Source organism: Pteropus alecto, unplaced genomic scaffold (genome assembly GCF_000325575.1).
Source record: "Pteropus alecto unplaced genomic scaffold, ASM32557v1 scaffold60, whole genome shotgun sequence".
In the NCBI taxonomy this organism is placed as follows: domain Eukaryota; kingdom Metazoa; phylum Chordata; class Mammalia; order Chiroptera; family Pteropodidae; genus Pteropus; species Pteropus alecto.
In genome coordinates, this window is record NW_006430726.1 from 6,044,694 (window position 1) to 6,057,725 (window position 13,032).

The following is a 13,032-nucleotide window of genomic DNA, read 5'->3' on the forward strand; positions in this document are numbered from 1 at the left end:
ATTTGTGCTGTCTGCTTGGGACATGAAATTTGCTCTGGGCTAAAAGTTGGCAGATGGCATCCCAGCTAGGGAGCAGTCTTGTCTGGGGAAGATTTGGTTCCAACCAGAAATCCAGGAGTCTTCCTAGAAGCTGCTTTCTCCCTCACACCCCACGTCCCGCCTGTCACGAGGTCCTGTGGATTTTGCTCAGCGTGCCTCTTACACCTGCTCTCTGTATCGTCCTCACACTCCTTCTGTCCAGGTTCTCAGCATTCCTGAGCTTCACTGGGCGGGAGACTCAGATCTGGCCTCCGCCCTTCAGTGTGACCTCCACTTTATTTCTCGAACTGCAAAGTATCAGTGAATCCGATCATGAGGCGCCCTGATGAGAATCTCTCAGTGGCTGTTCAGAGCCGCCTGGGTGCTGGCCAGATGCCTTCCCTTGTGTACAAAGCTGCTGACGTGAGGTCTGCCGCCTGCCTTTTTCTAGCCCCTTTTCTCCCCACTGCCACATTCTCTGTACCACTGACGCAAGTGCATGCATAGTGCCCTGAGCATTGGTTGCGGCTGCCGCGGCTGCTTCTGCCCTTTGCACCTGTGCGTACGTTTCTTCCTCTGGCTGCAATACTCTGTTGTCTTGTGTTCATCTGGAAAACTCCTGTTTCCCCTTCAAGACCCAGCTCCAGCGTCACCTCTTCTGTGAAGTCTTCCTCTCTGTTCCCAGGCAGTTAGTTTTACTTTCACTTGTCTAAATGGCTCTGGCCATTGTCCTCCTTATCATATTGTCCTATGTATCAATTGTTAGTCGTCATGCCTGCCTCTTCGCCAAATGGTGAGCTCCAAAGAGCGGGGCTCTCAGACTTAGGAGACACCTAGACACATAGTGGGCATTGGAGCATCTTTTTGGATGAGTTAATTGGATATATTCAGGGCATTTTTATTCAAAACATGATGCATATTCTTTGGATAATGACACGATTTGATGTTTTATGTACAAAAGTAAAAACACTTTAAAAATGTCAATAATGTCAATTGAGCTAAAATCGGACTTGTGCAGTGTAGTATGTGCAGTGAGAGACGAGAGGGAAACAGTTTCTAGAAGCTATAAAATCAACTACTCTACTGGTTACAAAGCTGAAGTGTTGCTTCAGCCGTAAGTTTCAGACAAATGTTAGTACACTGGACTGACTGTGATCTGAAAAAGTCCTGAGCTGCTGCAGGTCTGGAAGCCTTAGCACCACTGAACTGTCATTATCCTAGCAAAGGGAGGATTCAGAAGCACCCCCAGATCCTCAGGTGCAGGCGGAATGCGGAGTCCACTGGCCAGGAGACCCAGGGGCTGCAGGGTCTCTGTCCTGGAAGGAGGACCACTCCCTAGTGACCAGTCATGGGCAGTGGTCATTGTGCAGAAGGTACTGGAAAGGGGGAAAAAACCTGATGATGTGGGGGATGGGTGATAACGACCCTCTGACTCTAATCAGGGCTCAGGCAGAGGCTGAGGACAAGGCCTGGAACCCCGGAAGCGAGGCAACACGATGAGGGTCTCAGGGGAGGGGGCCAAGGAAAACCGGAAATAGCCATTGAGATCTGAAGAGAATTCCTAGTGCTGGGCCGTTGGAAATGCATCAGGGCCCCAGCACGTGTCTGTGATTGCTGCCTGTTCTGTGGACTGCGCTTCATCTGACTGGAGAGTAAACCATACAGAGTTCTGATCCGTCTAACAGCGCTCGCTGACTCACGAAGCCCCTCTAACCACAAGGTTGACGAGCAGTGTAGACTGGACGGCCTCATGCAGAAACTCACTTCCCGGTCTCAGTCGTTTTCCTTTGCTCCCAGAGGTCTCTGGGAATTCAGTACTTCCTGCCACGGGCTTGAGAGCTCCTCCAAGGCAAATTCTCTGCCAATTTATGGTTTCCCCCCATACCTCCCATAGTCCCCAGCACAGAATAAACAGCCAGTGAGTTCTCGACGGCGAGATGGAACCGTGAGCATGTTGCCCGTGGCATCTGAAATTCTATCGGAGGAAGAAATCGAATGCGCTAGCTGCAGCTGGAGCTCTCAGCAGAGGGTGTTGTGGCTCACATGTTGCCAAAGAACAAGATGACACCAAGACCCAGGGACAGAGGTCGGCAGAAATAAAACCCCAGACAGTCCCTAAGACCGTCGAGGTGCACAGCAGAAATGGGAGCCTGGTGTGCTGAGCAGCTCTTGCTTGGGCTGCTTTTTGTAGGAGGATCGGTGCCCCTGCAGGTGTCCCTGCAGGTGGGCCTGGACTCAGCAGACGTTCTGACAGACTCAGTGGGAGAAGCCTGCTTCTGGGGGTGCGTAGGCAGCTGGCAGTTAAGGCGGAATCCCCAAATGTTACTCTCCTCCTCTGAGTTCAGAGCCACCTGAGAGACGGCACAGGGCTCAGACAGAGGGTAGGTGGAGAATCAGCCTAGGAAATGGACTAGAGGTGTGGCTTCCTAATGCTCGTCTCCCCGCCGATCATGACCACGACCAGCCAGACACCCCTGCAGGGTTTCCACAGGAGCACAGGAGCCAGGGACACGGAAGTGTGCCACAGCTGCTTCCCATACATTTACACGCATTAGCATATGCAGTTTTGCCAACTCTCTGAGGTACCACTCTGCCCTCACGGCAGAGGGAACTGAGGTCAAGGTCATACTCCAAGTAAGTAGTGGCTCAGGATTTGAACCAAGTCTTCTCTGAGTTGAGAGCTCTGTTTTTCACGCCATCCCCCCATCTTCATCTGCAGTGGCGAAGGCTGCACAGGCCGTCTTCCTGACCCTCTGTGACCTCTCCTGGTTCCTGGGGCCACCAGCTTGCTTTGGGCCAGGTTGCTTGATTTCCTTCAAGTGCCTGAGCCCACAGAGGTTTCCGTGGGTGTGGGGCAGATGCAAAGAGGCAGGCAGTCCCTGGCCTAAGACGAGAAGGCTGGAGACCTTCCTGTCGAGCTGGCTCTTGGTCTCCCCTTAAGGACCTAACCAGGCCAGGCCGTTGTCACAAGGCCCCAGAGGCTGCCATAGAGGTCTCGCCACGCGTCTCACTGGGGAACCCTGGGTCAGGTGTGCGCAGTTGCCTTAGCTCAGGCCTTCCAGTCAGGCCTGCAGAAATGAGCTGCTTCTACCTGGGGCCGGGCTGGCTGGGGATGCACTGTCGGTCACTTGTCTCTGGTCACCCCCGTACTCCGCCAGTCCTCAGCTGGCCGCTCCATTCTGTTGGGCTCTGCCACTTCCCAAACTTGAGTTTTCTCTTGATTTTCTCATAAATCTTTCTGTCGTCCACCAAGCGTTTGTATTTCCTGCTTCTCAGTCTCTCTGCAGAGGGTGCAGCCACGACACCCCCATTCCCTCTCCCCTGCCTCCTCCCTCCCCTCTCCCCTTTGTTCCTCTCTCTCCTCCTTCTCTCTATCCTTCCTTCATTCTGGCCCTTCAAGGCCACCTCCCATCCCTTTTCCTGTCCCTTCCCCTCTCCTTCCCCACACCTCCACCTGAGCCCCAGGGGCAGAGACCTGTTTGCCAATGAGAGCCAATGTTATGGAGTAGAAAGCACAGGGCAGTGGTCGGCTGGGGGCTCAGGCTGTGAAAGACTCCCGACTTACAGGAAATCCCCGAGGGTGAAGGGTGCCGGCTAGCTGCCACCAGCACCAGCGGAGGGTGTGTGTCAGCCCACCTGGAATGACAGAGAAGGTGACGAGTTCTCAACAGTTTTGCCAGAATATGTCCTGCGGTATTATCATCACCTGTAACGGCATTTATTTCCACCCTCGAATCCATCAGTCGTTTATTAAAGCTTAGATGAAAGTTTAAAGAAAGCCCACCCACATCAACCACCGGGCGGGAAATTTTAGAGAACGAGGTGATCAGATTTCCAAGTTCAGTGAAAAGCCTGTAGGTAACTGCGTGGCTGCTCAAGCTATTTTAAAACGAGTGCAGCTAGGCAAACGTTTAATAACTGGGACTTGTCCGTGCGGACGGCGGACTGAGGGGCTATCCTCGGCAGGCTTCGCGTCTGCCAGGCCAGCCACACCCTGGAGTAGGGATGAACCGTCCAAGGCATTGAGCTCTCACCACAACCCCGCGGTGGAGAAACCGGTGACCGCAGGACGGAGGGAACTCAGGTAAAAACCGCAGAATGGGGCTCAGAGCCAGGTTCTGGTCCTGTGCGCCTATCAGGCAGCTCGCCACCGAAAAAGTCTAGAGGGGAGATGTTAAAGCAGCCACCTTTTGGCCAGTGGGCACGTGCAGGACCTGGCAGGTGGGCGGGGAGAGAGTAGTTAGCTAGAGGGTGCAGGACATCGGGGTCACAGGTATAGACTCTAAAGTCAAGATCTGTGAGTTCAAATCCCAGCTCCCCCACTCATCAGCCGTGGGACCTCCTATGTTACTCAACTTCTCTGAGCCTCTCTATACAATGGGGAATGACGTTAATGTGTACCTGATAGGCTTAGTACAGCCTAAAAGAGATCATGCATAACGCATTTAATACAGCGCCTGGCACTCAGTAGGTTAGAGAAATAGTTGGAGCCTTGTCCCCACTTTTAGAATCAAAAGTCTGTGCAAGTGCCTCATACGGTGCCTGTCTCATACAGGTGATCAGGAATTTTCACCCCCTCCCTGCCATCTTTCTTCTGGCCACAAGTCCCTATAATAGGCCCTTGGGGCACCCGTCCTTCCTGCAGTGGACGGGCATCCTGTAGGTACCAGATGAGAAGACTTGCTTCTCAGAATTGCCTCTTGACTGCACAGTGCACCAACTGTGACCTGCCACCCACTCACACGGTGGCCTGGAGCTGGCCTGGGCCTATTTCCTCAACTATAATATAAGGTATAAGGACATAACCAGGTTTGAGGAAGCACAGTTTGTGAATCACTGCATCAGAATCACCTCAGTGGATGGTTGAACATGTTGATTCATGGACCTTGCTTGCCCCAGGCTGACCAAAACAGCCTCTAATGCTGGGGCTCTGGAATCTATTTTAACTTCGCTTGTTCTTAAGATTTTTCTGGGTTTGGTTTTGTTCCGTTTTGCTTTTAGCAGTTACACTAGATGTGCCCAGATGTGGTTTTCTTTGTATTTACAGTTGTCCCTCGGTATCAATGGGCAGTTGGTTCCAAGACACCCCACGGATATCAAAATCTGCAGATACTCAAGTCTCTTAGTAAGATGGCCTAGTATTTGCGTGTAACCTATATTGCACAGAGGCTACGGCAGGGCGTGCCTACACAGCACTTCATTCACGGACATTCAGCTTGGTGTGTGACAAATTCAAGTTTTGCTTTTTAGAGCTTTCTGGAAATAATTTCCCAAAAAATATGTTCACTCTGTGATTTGTTGAATCTGTGGACACAAAACCCACAAATATGGAGGGCCAACTGTGTTCTGTTTGGGGTTTATAGCACTTCTTGCACCTATGGTTCGATGTCTTCAGTCAGTTTTGGAAAATTCTGTTGTTATCTCTGTAAAACTCACATCTGTCCCCTTTGCTCTCTCCTCCCCAGACTCCAGTTCCGTGCACATGGGGCCCGCTCATGGAGCCCCGATCCGTGCCGTGCGCCCTCCCCGCAGTCCTTTCCGTCCGTTTCCTTCTGTCCGTTCGTTCGGTCTGGATGTCCTCCGCTGGCCTGTCTGCAGTCACTAACCCTTTCTTCAGCTGGGCCTAGCTTGCTATCAAACTCATCTACTGAGTTCTCTATTTTATTATAGTTTTCAGTTCTGGGATTTTTAAAAAGTACATTTTAATTCATTGCTAAAATACTCCATCTTGTCCTTCATTTTCTTGGACAGATTCATTGATCACAGTTATTTTGACATCTCCGTCTGATCGTTCCAGTATCGCAGTTTCCTTGGATCTCTTTCCATGTCTAATTCTTCGTGGTTCTAGGCCTTTCCCATCTCCTGGGATGCTTTGTAATCTGCTTATTGAATGTCACACGTGGTGTATGAGAGATCACGAGGCTCCGGACGCTGGCTGCCTCCTCCAGAGGGCACCGAGTTTTGCATGGAGAAGTTGAGGTCGGCGCAGATCACCATCAGACCATCATCATCCAGCCCGCGATCGGGCGCATCTGAAGCCAGCCTTTCGTCTTCGTGAAAGCTGCTCTGCTTCTGGTTAGTCCTTATTCCTGGCTTCGGGTCGCACTTGGAATCTTGGGGTACATGCCGGGTCTCTCTTCTTGCCCTGAGCCCTCATTTCTGTTCCCCCAGTTTGCTGAGATGACAAAAACTCTGCTTAGCCGTACAGCCTCTTGGCTCCTGGTTTCTCCTTCGTTTCTCCTGCTCTTGGAATCTTCCCTCATCAATTTCTATAAAGCACAACTTCTCAGCTTCTAGGTTTTTCTTAAGAATCAGCAAATCTTCAAGGCAAAAAGCTGTGCCAAATAGCAGGTTCACCTCAGTGATTTTCTCTCTGTGATCTTGGTGCCTTAAAACCTCAGTGTATTTGACAGCTCTCTGATGTTTCTAAAGAGAATTAAACACACACACACACGTGCACACATACATACACACACGTGCACACACATACATACACACACACACAGATTTGTCCATCGTTTCTATTTGTTCTTGGTAGAAGAGTTGATCTGTATAAGTTCGTCTGCCACAGGCAGAAATGGAACTCCCTCGTCTTGATTTGCTAATCTCAGGGAATTCTGCATGAGAAGTGCAGACAAAACCAACTCCTTGCCAGATTGTAAGAACCACCCGAAACCCTTGTCTAAAAGCGGTCGATTTTTTGGTCCTCCCCTAGTCTTCCTGACTCAGGATCTCCAGGAAGAAGAACACTGGTAATCTGTAGTTCAGACAAGTACTTCTAACAAAGGCCCCCTGGGAAACACTGAGAAAGGGCCCCTCAAGGGTTCTAGGCATATTCAGATACCTCAGTGACCCACCTCCCCGATAAACCCTTTGATATGCAGAGAAGACAGCCTGCTGCCTTTTACCATCATTTCCAGATCCATTTTGCATTCTGCAATTCCAAGGGTGGGAGCTTCCTTCGCTGAATTATTTCCAATTTCTTCTTTAGACATTTTAATCAGAAATGAAAAATGATTGGTCTTTTGCCGGCATTTCAGTCTACGAGGATGTTATTTGCCTCTTAAAGGTTCATTAATTTGCAATGACTTTGGTGCAGAAAGCAGAGTGATATTGTAGAAGGGGACCCAGAATCTGGAGATCAGGGATGAGCCCGGGGTCCTGGGAGGCCCAGCGGTTGTAGGAGGCACTTGCCATCCCCCTGCCCCCCACTAATACTAGTTCCTTTGCCTGCTTGTCATCCTCCAAATTACCAATCATAGTACTGGCGTGCAGCCTGAACTTCACCAAAAGGACATGAAAAGGTAATTTGTAAAAGAAGAGACACCAATAGCCATAAATACGTGAGAAATATTTAATTTAGTGTACCATCGGAGAAATGCAAATCGAACTATATAAGCGATAAAAACTCATCAGAACAATAATGTTGAGGTTTGGCTATGATGCAGGAAATGGACATTCTCATATCCTGCTTTAAGAGTATAAGTTTTTCAGACTTTCTGGAGAGCAAGGTGGCAAAAAGTGACAAAAATCTTATTATTTTCTCTGACTTTTGACCTTCAGTTTTTACTTTCAGGAGTTTATCCCAAGGGAATAGTATAACATCTTCACAAAGCGTTTTCTACCACTTATCCACATAGTGGTGAGTGGTGCTACCGAGGGGGGCTGGTGTACGAGGCGGCCACTGAAAATATCGACAGAGACTTAAAGAGGAGGATTAGTCAAGTTCTGAGGTTGAGAAAAAACAGGTTACAAACTGTATGCCATAGCAATTGCATTTTGTGGGGAAAAAAACAGCAATTGCATTTTGAAGGGAAAAAAAATCAATGAAACAATATACTCTAAAATGTTAACATGGCCATATCTGTTTCTTTTTTCGTACAAGAAAATCTAAGAAACATGATTTATTACAAAAAAGAAAGAAAGCGGGAACCCTGACCACGAGCCTGTAGAAAGAGGGGCCCGCGAGCTAGACCTGACCCACCTCCTGAGCTCTGAGAGGCCCTGAGCAGGCCGCTGGGTTCTCTGCGGGACACTTCGCTCACTGAAACAGGGGGCCTCGCCCAGGGAATATCAGCCATATCTGTCTAGGGCTTTACTGCGTACAGATCCCTTTTGCAATCGTTGCTTTATTTTGTCCTCGCATTACCTTGCAGGACTGATCAAGGTCAGCACTTTGTAGGTCATGGGCTGTTTTCTCGCCAGTTGATGAATAAGAAACCCGTTGTCTGTCTGCATGCTGTGTTGCAAAGGAAAGCCTCCCGAGGGTCCCAGGGAGCAAGGATTTGAAGGCATCAGAATGGCCTGGCCAGCGACCTGGCTTGGTGGCCGAGTTAAAGCTGGGCAGGATGTGAGTGTCAGACGGTTCGCACAGGTGGGTCTGTGGTCAGTTACTCGCAGAGGATCGAAAGGTCAGTAGCAAGCCATGGCTGGGACTGGAGAAGGCCAGAGAGACGTGTCGGACAAAGCCACAAAACAGTGACTGAGACTGCTGCTCGGGGGGTTTGGGGGCTGTCCTAGGACTTGTCTAGCTGGAGGTCCAGTGCAGGGTCCTGGTGGCCAGAACTGGCACTCGGGTCCCAGCCCAGCAGGGCCCAAGCGGTAGAGGAGAGACTTGGATTTCCTTGAAGTCTGGGAGCAGGCACGACAGGCATTACTGGAGAGGCCAGAAACAAAGGTCTGACACGCGCAGACTTGTGTGCAAGTTGCAGGTCTGCGTTGATACAAAATAGCCTGCAGTGGAGAGTGGGGAACACGAACTAATCTAGAGATAACCTGGAAAAACGAACTCACCTAACTGAGCACCGAGCAGGTGACTTCCCGCTCACTGACAGGTCGAGGCCTAATCTCTAAAACTGACGTCCTGATCTCAAGGCGCCCCGAGTGGTCATATTAACCATCACCGACATGCTACATCTTCTCCATGAATCCGTTTTCCTCTAACAGAAAAAGTATGACCTTCCTGCCCGCGGGGCCCTTCGTAATTATGCGGGTGCCCTGAGCTGAACTCCTCGGTTTATGGACGAAGCTCTGTATGAAATTGCAGATGGACTCTTTTATCACGAGCCTCTTAATTACTGCACATACCTAATTTTATTATCCAATTATGAGTAGGATTAAAGTTCACCAAACTACTTGTTCTATGTGAAATTCTTCATTTCCAAAAGATCAGAGGAACATTAAAGAACAAATGGAACAGTCGGTTGCAAATGATACAGGATGATTTATCACCGATCTTCCATAAACAGCAAAACTGGCTGAGGTTTTCCCCAGCATAATAGGTCTATGTATACAGTGCACTGTGCATCTTTTCATTTCAGCCTTGGAAAAAAATACGCTATCTCCCCATTGGGAGTCATGATTTCACTGAATGTATAGTGCTTCAGGCACCGCAGCGCCCATCCGGTCTGTTAGAGCAGATGGATGAGAGCCCATGGTTTTGTGAAATTGCTTTTGAATATTTGCAGAATGACCTTTTCACCAAAATGCTTTAACTCCTTCCGCACAAGATGGAAAGATGACGTGCGAGCCGCTCTCCTGCAAGGCCCCAGTGAGACAGCGCATCCTTTCCTCGGAACCTCCCCTGACTCGGTCCCCACCAACGAAAGCATCTCTCTCCCCCGGTTCCCTCCCAGAGGAAAGGGGAAGGACCGGAGGCACCTACTGGGGGACGTCAGGGCCACGCAGCTGGTTGGTGGTGGTGCCCAGGTCGTAGCTCAGGTCTGGCTGTCTGCACAGCCTTTGCCCCTTCCACGGCTCCGGAGCTCGGAGCTCGCCGCGTACGCCCCTGTCGTGGTTTTGTCCCCTCCCCTTCCATTTGAGCAGTCTGAGCCCGTCGTCCTCTGTCGTGGCGGAAACTCCAGGCGGAGTCGTACGCACGCTCTCCCAGCGCCGCCTCAAGCTCACCTTGCGTTCGTGTGGCAGCCCGCCGTGTATCAGGCGGGCTCACTCAGAGGGCAAGCCTGGCTCGACAAAACCACCATCAAACTAACGCCAAGGTAGCATGGCACAGCATTTACCCCTTAACCATTTAAGTGTGCAGTTCGGCGGCATTAAGTACATTCACACTGTGCAACCATCACCACCGTCATCTCCAGGACGTTTTCACCATCCCAATCCGAAGCTGTCCCTATTAATGAACAACTCCGCATCTTCCCCTCTCCAGCCCCTGGGAACCACCCTCTACCTTCCGTCTCTCTGAATGACAGCCCTGGTTACCTGGTGTATGTGGAGTCAGTATTTGTTCTTTCGTGACTGGTTTATTTCACTTAGTGTAATGTCTTCAAGGTTCTTCCATGTCGTCGCATGTGTCAGAACTTCCTTTTTAAGGCTGAGTAATACTGCACTGTGTACATGCCACGTTTCGCTGATCCAGTCACCAGTTGATGGTGACTTGGGTCGCTTCCACCTTTTGACTTCTGTGAAGAGTGCTGCTGTGAATGTGGGTGTACAGATATCACAGTGCTGCTGTGAATGCGGGTGACAGATATCTGTCTGAGAATGCGGGTGACAGATATCTGTCTGAGACCCTGCTTTCTCTTCTTTTGCATCTTTACCCAGAAGTGGGGTGGCTGGAACGTATGGCAATGCCGCGTTTAATTCTTTGAGAAATAGCCACAGCGGCCGCACCATTCTGCATTCCCACCAGCACTGCACAAGAGTTGTGATTTCTTCACACCCTCACCTCCATGTGTTACTTCCCGGGGTTGGTTTTGTTTATAAATAATAATGGCCATCCTGATGCGTGTGAAGTGCTAGCTCATTGTGGTTTTGATTTGCAAGAAATGAAAAATTAATTTTTGGATCTGTTAGGTTTGAGATTCTTCTGAGACATCCCAGAAGAGGTCAGGCAGACAGTGGGTGTCAGAGGCTGGAGTTCAGAAGAGAGATGGGGTTAGAGGCCTACATTTCGGAGTCACCAGCCATGAGCGCATGCCTAGCATGGGCCCGGGAGAGGTCGGTGAGGCAGGAGGGCACACAGACTGCGTCTTGCGCACACCCGCCAAACAGGCGGGCAGCAGAGAGAGGTGGCGCCTGCCTGGGAGGCAGAGCCAGCGCCCATGAGGGAGTGGGAGATGAGGAACGCCCCGGAAACCCAGAGAGGGGAGGGTACCGAGAAGGACACAGCGGTGCCCTGTGACGGGGGAGCTGTCAGGCGCAGTGAGCGCAGGGAGTTTGGGTCAGCCAGACATCGTGCCGCAGTGGGGTCCTGAGGGGCCCCCGGGCTGCAGCAGGTGTGCTGTGGAGTGTCAGCCGCAACGGGAGGTCATCGTACTCCGAAACCATAGTATTCGACTCTGCATTCTCAGCCTGCAGGTTGGTGCAGCCTGCAAGTGCCACTGTGCTTTCCTGTTTTAAGTGGACGCAGTACGGCCTTAGATCTTCCCAGAATGGTGAGTCACTCAAACCGTCGGGTCAAACAGGCAAATTGAGATGGTTTAGTTGGCTCTGCAGGTGTCCTGCTAGCTAGAAATGCACATCATTTAGGATTTGCGTTGGCTGCGTGTGACAGAAAACTCATCTCAGTGGCTTCAACATGCAGGAATTAGGTTTTCACGTGTTACAAAAATTCCGAAGAAGGCTGTTCAGGGTTGGTGCAGCTGCTTAAGGGCGAAACCAAGTGTGTAGCTCCTTCTGGCTCTCAGCTTTGCCATTCTTAACGCGCGGGGGTTATCCTCCTGCTTGCAAGATGTCTGCTCTTCCTCCAGCCATCACTTTCACGTTCCAGGCAGGAAGGAGAAAGAAAAGCAGAGGCACAGGAATATGCCAGCTGGGTCCGTTTTGTATTCCCTAAGGTCCCACACAGTAGACTTCTGCTTACATCTCACTGGCCAGACGGGTTTGCTGGGTCGCCTCCGGCTGCGATGGAGTTGGGAGGTATTTTTCAACTGGACATCTTGCATGCTGAACAGAATCAGCCTTCTGTATTGGAATAGGATGTTGGGAGAAGGGTGATTGGTGCTGGCTGAGCCATCAGCAGTGTCTCCTGCAGCGGGGAAGAAAGGGCGAAGGTGAGGGACGAGGACAGAGCATAAGAGAGAGAACTCGTCCACTGACACCTTGGTGGTGCTCATTGTGAAGGAATGTCACGTCAGGAGTTTTTAAATGGTGCTTTGAACTATTTTCAGCTTTCTCTAAATGGGTCTGTCTTGACTCAGCAAATACCCCAAATGTTTCCTGGGACTCTAATTTGTACCCTCATCTGAATCTCCTTCTTGACAAATGCCCAACTCATGAGACCATAACGTTTCCGTTTATTTATGAACAATTCTTTCTGGCTGTATGGGGGAAAAGAAGAAGGATAATTTAAAATTATATAATTACCTGAAGACTACTTAATTGCACTTCAGTGTCCCAGCGGGAACGCCGTCCTGGAGAATTCATGGCTACCTGGCCTGGGAACGGGAATGGAAACTGTCACAGGAGACCAGCACTTTGATTCATTGGTTGGAAGGGGTTTTCCAGGCTCTTTGGGTTTAATTACACATCCTGGGAGAGGCGAAGCAGACAGGAGGGACAGAGGATGCAGAGATTTCAAGGAGCCAAGAGGTTGGAAACTGCGGGATTGCATGGCGCTTTTTGTAAAACTATAGCTCTGGGGCTCACGAGCACAGACTCCGAGAGAAGGGGGCTTGGGGAGGCAGCCCGGGAGGCATGATGAAAATCCTGCCGGTGCTTAGCAAGGTCGCTGGCTAGAAGCGCCCTGCCCCGTCCCGTGGAGGGAGCAGGCTGGGTGCCCGCAGGAGGGTGTGCAGCTCCCCTGACCTGCATGCTGTTCTGAGAACCCTGGGATCTCAGCCAGGCTCCCAGAACGCTTGGCCTGAGCATTTCCGGGCTTCCCAGGAGAAATAGAGAGGCGTCTTGGGACTTTGCCCGAATTGTAGGCAAAGGACTTGAGATTTTGCAACTAAGAGGGTAGATCAAGGCTGTCCTAGCTCTGGGGGAGTGCCTGAACACTTAGAGCCCAGCCCGGGGAAGGCGGGTTGCCTAGCCTGGCTTTCAGCCGGGTGCTCT